Here is a 7,700-nt window from a genome sequence, read left to right on the forward strand (position 1 = left end):
TGTCCATTTTATTTCAACATTATCCTGTCTATCATCATCTAACTCTTCCAAATTTCGTTTCTCCCTTTCAAAAACATCTTCTCCAATTTCCTTTTTCGGTATGGGTCTTCCCATTGGTTTGATTTCATGTGGACTATGAATCACTTTTAACTATTTTCCTAAATTACCGTTGATCGGTAAATAACTGTTGAAGGCTATACCTTGTTTACCTGGAACTTCTTCTAAATTATCTCCCAATTCTTCTTCCCGATTCATGGAAACATTTTCTCCGATATTAGTTTTACCTTCAAGATATCCCGATATCTCCCTTGTATTTGTTTCCTTGGATGGTAATTCTACAATGTATCTACCAGTATTCAAACGACAAACAGTTGATTTGTATATCTCCTCACAAGCCATTTCACTTTCCAATAATTTTTTTGTCCTAGGTGGCTCTTCTACGACCCAGAATCGCTTCACCAACTCTTCTGAATTAGCATTGGAATACATGCACAGATTATTTGAGAAAGTAGAATTCTCCTCTGATACCTTACCCATCAGGCAGTAGCCCCATACAGTTTCTAGGGCAGATGGTGTACCCGCTGGACCAATCACCTTTCTTCCAGTCAGAATGAAGGGGAAATATTCAGCACCCAATAAAATATCAACCTTCTCTGAAAGGAAAAATTCAGAATCTGCTAACTCCAGTCCTTCAATATGTGCCCAGTACGCATTTTTTATCTGATTTGTAGCTGCTATTTTGTTGACTCCCGACGCGGTAATTTTTAATGAAGGGGAGTTCGGTATTTATTCACAGTTAGTAATTTAATCTGTCACTTCCAGTTTAGTATCAGATAATCCATAGATTGGCAAACTATGTGTTTTCTGTACTTCTAAACCCAGTTTTTTCATGCATCGCCTTGTAATGAATGACTCGGTGCTTGCACTATCTAATAATACTTTGACCTTATGATAATTGCTTAGATTACCTCGAACTCCCAATTCAACAGTTGGTAACAATACTAAGGAACTGTTTACATTCGAAAATACTTTCTTAGCTGAGTCAGTAACAAATGTTTGATGGCTTTGATCAGCGACGTCGTGCCCATCTACCCTGCTCATTTGTTTATTACCGGCCAATGTGTTGGTGTTTTCAACAGGCCGTCTCAGCTCTAAATGGAGGAGTGAATGATGACGCGAATTACAGTGACTGCACGGCTTCCTTCTTCTACAATCTCTAATAAAGTGCCCTGCCAATAAACAGCCAATACATAGTTTCCATTCTTTTACACGTTTTAATCTATCAGACAGTTTGAGATTCAAGAAAACTTTACAATTTTCCAGTTCATGCGAATTATTACATTCAATACATTTCAGCTCGCCCAATTTTAATTTAACAATCATAGCTGAAGCCTTGTTATTTCCCATAGTGGGTTCCGATTTCCCAAACTGCTTACGTGAGGAGGCTTCTGACGATGTAGATGATCCCAATAAATCAGTGGATTTAGTAGCCTCTAAAATAACAGCTTCATCATTCAAAAATATTTGGAAGTTTTTCAAATCGGATACTGTTCCATTTCTTAGCAGTCTCTGCCACTTCTCTCTCAATTCTTCAGTCAGTTTTCTACGTAAGACAAATAATAACGGAATCGACCAGTCATTTACTGCATGACCAATTGGTTTTAGTGCTGCAATATACTCAGCTAAATGAGTGATGAATTTTCGTAGCGAGTCTGGTTGCTTATTAACTGCTGGCATATCAAAAATTGCTTGCAAGTATACATCAGTCAGCTTGTAAGAGTCATTGTAGCGATTCAATAATAATTTCCATGCCTCAGCATAATGATCACTTGTCAATGGGACTACAGAAATGACTGACAGTGCATCGCCTCTCAGTACAGACCAAAGATACATAAGTAGTGTAAATGGATGCTTCATCGCCAACCACTCAAGAGTACTATCAACTCATTTGATGGCGATGAACCATCCTGGTAGGTTCTAGGACATCAATTCATTTGATGGATCAACTCGGGAGTACTATCAACTCATTTGATGGTGATGAACCATCCTGGTAGGTTCTAGGACATCAATTCATTTGATGGTTCAACTCGGGAGTACTATCAACTCATTCGATGGATCTTTCATTCCACCACTACTTCAAGGTAGGTTCTGGGACATCAATTCACTTGAACCAACAAATAGAAAGAAGCTTGCATGCTTTGAAAGTAGGATCAACTCACTTGAATGATCAACAAGAATGAACCTTGCATGTAATCATTCCACGGTTCAACATTAACGATCTGTTACATAAGTCGTGCAAATAGAAGATGCATCATAATTATAGTGCAGTTTGTTATACAACTTTAAATGCACTTTTTCACTGAACAACTTTATTATTTAACGAGCACTTACATAAGACATAGTGCAGTCTTATCATGCAATCTTCAATGCACTTTTTCCAAGCTAATAATGGAAAGTTTCACATAATTATTTGATAGAGCAAGAAAGAATAAGGATAAGAAAGAGATGTGATGCTTCCCTCATTCATCTCCACCAGTCAATTTTAGTATAAAAGCAAGTATGAAATAACATCTGCTATATAGCCACTATCATCTTCTGTTGACACCAAGTCTGCCTACTCTGCTACTATTTGTCAGCACTATCACCTTCTAGGACTTCAACATCAAGACTGCCTCCTCTGCTACTATCAAAGTAAGTTTATTTTTTATATTTTCTCTGTCTGAAAACAGCAATTTCTGCTGGATTTGACCAGTTTCAAGAACAATGAAACCATTTTATGTAGATACAGAAGTTAACTGTTCAAAATTGATAACACTTGAATAATTGAAATTAGTATTACCTTATATATAAATTACTGTTTGATTCTTTTGGAATTGCTTATCTAATCCTATCCAGTACCCTGCAGTACCCTGCTATTCTAGTTCATGAGTATTATTTTTTATATTTTCACTGTCTGAAAACAGCAATTTCTGCTGGATTTGACCAGTTTCAAGAACAATGAAACCATTTTATGTAGATACAGAAGTTAACTGTTCAAAATTGATAACACTTGAATAATTGAAATTAGTATTACCCTTATATATAAATTACTGTTTGATTCTATTGGAATTGCTTATCTAATCCCATCCAGTACCCTGCAGTACCCTGCTATTCTAGTTCATGAGTATTATTTTTTATATTTTCACTGTCTGAAAACAGCAATTTCTGCTGGATTTGACCAGTTTCAAGAACAATGAAACCATTTTATGTAGATACAGAAGTTAACTGTTCAAAATTGATAACACTTGAATAATTGAAATTAGTATTACCCTTATATATAAATTACTGTTTGATTCTATTGGAATTGCTTATCTAATCCTATCCAGTACCCTGCAGTACCCTGCTATTTCACAATGTTGCAATGTCTTGATTTCCAATGTACTGGTACTAAAATATCAATGAATATTAGAGAACTAGAGGATTAAAATTAGAGAAATTATTCCTGTTAGAGTTCGATGAATTTGATTAATTGAAACATTCGACAATGATTTATCCCATCCTTATAGATTCTATTAGATTAAACGAAGCTTGACAAACACATAATGCACATCATGTGTATGATAAGTTATGTTCAATCCAATAGACTCTATAAGGATGGAAAAATAAACATTTTGTTGATAACTTTGGTGTAAACGCTGTTTTACTTCTTCATACTAAAAATATGTTTCGCATCGAAAGCCAATGCAACTCAGTTAGTGTCTGAATGGGAAACAATGAATTATGAGACTGTCAACCTTTAGCTACTCGAACTAAACTATCAAAACCATTCATTTTCATTACAAGTTCCATTCTAAGCAAAATAAAGGTGATTCTAGATGATTTCATGAGTTGCGCTAATTAAAACCGTTATTTTCAATTAGATGATCCGCTAAAAAATAGTTAATGAGATGCACGCTTCAAAACAACTTGTCTACTGCTCAAGAGAGGAGATTCACTACATACTGTCAGTATTCCTTGGAAATAACTGCATCGCTTTCAATTCAATCAATGCTGACAGTTAACATTCAGCTAGTAATCGGTGGGTGGAGGTAGTCGAGCCATAAACAAGTTGAACTGGTAATTAGTGAGCACCGTTTTACAGTCTACAGTTCTCTCTCTCTCTCTCTCTTTCTTTCTCCTTCTTCCCTTACTTCTACCGGAGTAATCTAATCTATATATGAATTTGGACTGAAAATTATCAACAATGGATAAATATAAGAGACATTTTTTTAGCTGCTGAAAAATTGACTTTAAGTAACAAGAGGCCTTTCATAAATAAACGATTCATATACTGTTAGGTAGAATAGGTTGGAAGTAACATTGGTTATTAGATGTTTAGTAATTTTTTAAAATGTTTATTCAATTGATGGCTAGTAATATTATTTTCGTTTTGCTCATACATTTTTCCTTTGCTTTAATCTAACTTGTAAAGATAGATTTCTCTATTATCTGCTGTTCTGAAGATAGTGTAATTTTGAAGACTTTATAATTGGAAAAGGTTTTAGTTGAGCTTAGTAAGGAATCGTTTTGACAAGATAACCTGTGTGCTCAACAAAGGGTAGAGAATAAACCATCCCACCTGTAATTACTTAATATTGATTTTATTATTTTGCAGGTTCAGCTCCAATCTCAAGTGGGCTACCAACACCAAACTTCATCAGTAAAATTTTATTGAGGTGTGAGTTTGCTCAAGCTTCAAGACAGTAGGCTACCAACACCAATCTCCATCAGCCAAATTTTATTGAGGTGTGAGTTTGCTTCAGCTTCAAGACAGTAGGCTACCAACACCAAACTTCATCAACCAAATTTTATTGAGGTGTGAGTTTGCTCGAGCTTCAAGACAGTAGGCTACCAACACCAAACTTCATCAGCCAAATTTTATTGAGGTGTGAGTTTGCTTCAGCTTCAAGACAGTAGGCTACCAACACCAATCTTCAACAACAAAATTTTATTGAAGTGAGTTTATTCTTCATATTTGCTCTGTGTAAAAAGACAAGATGTCTATTATATTCAAAAAAATCACAGAGCATGCATATATCCCTGAAAAGGGAACAGCAAATTCTGCTGGATTTGATCTAAAAAGTCCAGTATCAAGAACAATTGAATCAAAATCATTGTTAACAATTTTTTTAGATCTAGAAGTTAACTGTCCAAAAGATACTTTTGGAAAGATATATGAACGATCAGGGATGGTTAGGAACCATAAAATAATTGTTTTGGGGGGGTTTATTGATGGTGATTATAGAGGAAATATCGGAGTCATGCTGTACAATTTGGGGGCAGAAGATTTCAAAATTACAAAAGGAGATAGAATTGCACAAATTGTTTTTCATAAGATTATCAATGACATAGAAAATTGTAATGTATTGAGAAAAGAAAGAGGTGATGGTGGATTTGGTTCCACTGATGATGGTAGCAAAAAGAGACAAAAATTATGATGGCATAAGATCAAACTCAGTATGCTGTTTTCAGACAGAGAAAATATAAAAAATAAACTTACTTTGTTAGGATATTGTGTGATAGTGCTGACAAATAGTAGCAGAGTAGACAGTCTTGATGTTGAAGTAGTCTTGGTATCAACAGAAGATGATAGTGGCTGTATAGTAGCATTTTTTCTAGATGATTTCAATACTTTCTCTATTTCAACTTATACACATTCAAGGAGTGAACAGCATTGATCTATGGGAGAAGTTTATTCTATACCTTGAAAAAGAAGTTAAAAATAAGAAAAAACTATCAAATATTTTTTATGATATAGAGAAACTGTTCAAATGCATGAAATGTGGATATCAGGATTCATCTTCAAGTCAGAAAAGTCTTTTGAATATATTGACTATTGAATTAGCATTAGATCGTTTTGAAGAATTTATTTCAACAGGGCTTTCAATTAAAAAATACAAATTGAAACTTAATGATGAAAGATACTCTCAAGAATTGTGTGATTCAATTGTGAAAATAGCTGAAAATTTCATATCATCAAATAACTGTAGTACAATAAATGAATCAGATAGTTTTAGTGATGATGATGATGATGATGATGTAGAGATGAGTGGGGATGATTCGGATTTTGAATCAATTTTTAATAAAATTGAGGGTAAAAAGTTTAATAATCAAACATTAACACAGTCATTCATGATTAGGGACCAGACAAAGCAGGAAATACTCACATGTGAGAGTGAAAATATTTCAAAGGGCAGAATCTTGGTGAAAGTTGAAATAACAGATGTTAATGATTTAAAAAATATTGATGAGAGTTCTAGGTGGAGAAAAATCAACAAGAAGGTTATATTTATTGCAAAGAACAAGAATGATGAAAAATTTATAAAAATGAATGATGGATTGAAAATATTTTTGAAAGAGTTATCTAAAAAATCTAATGTTGTAAAAGAATCACGCAAAATTAATGCATTCAATAGCAATATGCAAAATTGATTTGTTCTGTATCCATCAGATAGGAAAAACGTATTCAAACATAATATTATTACATCACTTTTCTTCATTTTTTTTTTTTAGATAACAAATGAGAAGCAATGAGCAGCAATATTCATTTATTCAAGGGGGGCAGAAGAAAAAAAGATAGAATAAAAGTTACCACTGGTCAGTTCACAGAATTGGAGAGTGCATTCAATAATGCATTAAAGACTTATTATTACAAAAATTCAATTTCAAAGGAATCTCTTTCCCCACACCAATCAAAGATATAAAAGTTTTTGAAAAGAACAACAAGTCCATATCAATAAACGTTTATTTTCTAGATGAAAATATGTGATTATGAGAAGAGAAAGCATTTTGATTTATTATTATTGCAAGAGGATGGGAAATATCATTATTGTTTAATTAAAAATTTATCAAGACGCATTAGAAGTCAATTGACAAAACATGAAAATAAAATAACAATTTGTAAAAGATGTTTCTCATACTTTGATGTGAGAGTGAAGAAAAATTTCAAAACCCACCAAAGATTATGTTCGAAGAAAAAAATAACAAAAGTTATAATGCCTAAGAAAAATATTTGCGAATATCGACCCAATACTTAAATTTAAGAATTATCAGAATAAGTTTAGAGTTCCAATAGTACTATATGCTGATTTTGAATGTTTATTAGTTCCATATTTATCTTGTACCCCATCAAGCTCAAAAAGTTTCAGTAATAAAACTCATAGTCATCAACCATATAGTTTTTGTATCTATCTAGTTATTGATGAAGAGATTCCTGAAAAGATAAAATCGAAACTTCCTAGTGAACCTTACCTATATAGAGGAGAAAATGTTGCTAATAATTTTATGCAATATATTACTAATTTGACAAATACAATTGGAAAACTGTTAAAAGAAAATATTAATATGACTTTCACTAAAAAAGACTTGCTGAATTTTAGAAAACAAAAATGTTGTGAAATGTGTGATGGTCAGTTTACAATGATGAATGAAGCAGTACGTGATCACTGTCATATTACAGGAAAATATAGAGCAGCTTTATGCAACAATAGGTGTAATTTGCTTAGACAAAATCAAAAATATATCCCAGTATATTTGCACAATGGAGCAAATTATGATAATCATATAATAATATGTGAATTAGGGATAGATGAGCATACCATTAATATTATCCCCAATTCGAGTGAGAAATACATTTCTTTCACAAAACATACATCAAGTAAACTATCAATAAGATTTATTGA

At 33.0% G+C, this 7,700-nt stretch overlaps 1 long non-coding RNA gene across 1 annotated transcript; it reads left to right on the top strand.

The window, feature by feature from the left end:
• The first annotated feature begins 2,592 nt into the window (after positions 1–2,592).
• On the top strand, positions 2,593–7,700 carry LOC120352368. Its single transcript, XR_005571806.1, has 3 exons — positions 2,593–2,691; positions 4,634–4,974; positions 5,638–7,700. It is a non-coding gene; the product is annotated as an uncharacterized LOC120352368 (long non-coding RNA).

This window comes from Nilaparvata lugens, chromosome 7, assembly GCF_014356525.2.
Source record: "Nilaparvata lugens isolate BPH chromosome 7, ASM1435652v1, whole genome shotgun sequence".
Classification (NCBI taxonomy): domain Eukaryota; kingdom Metazoa; phylum Arthropoda; class Insecta; order Hemiptera; family Delphacidae; genus Nilaparvata; species Nilaparvata lugens.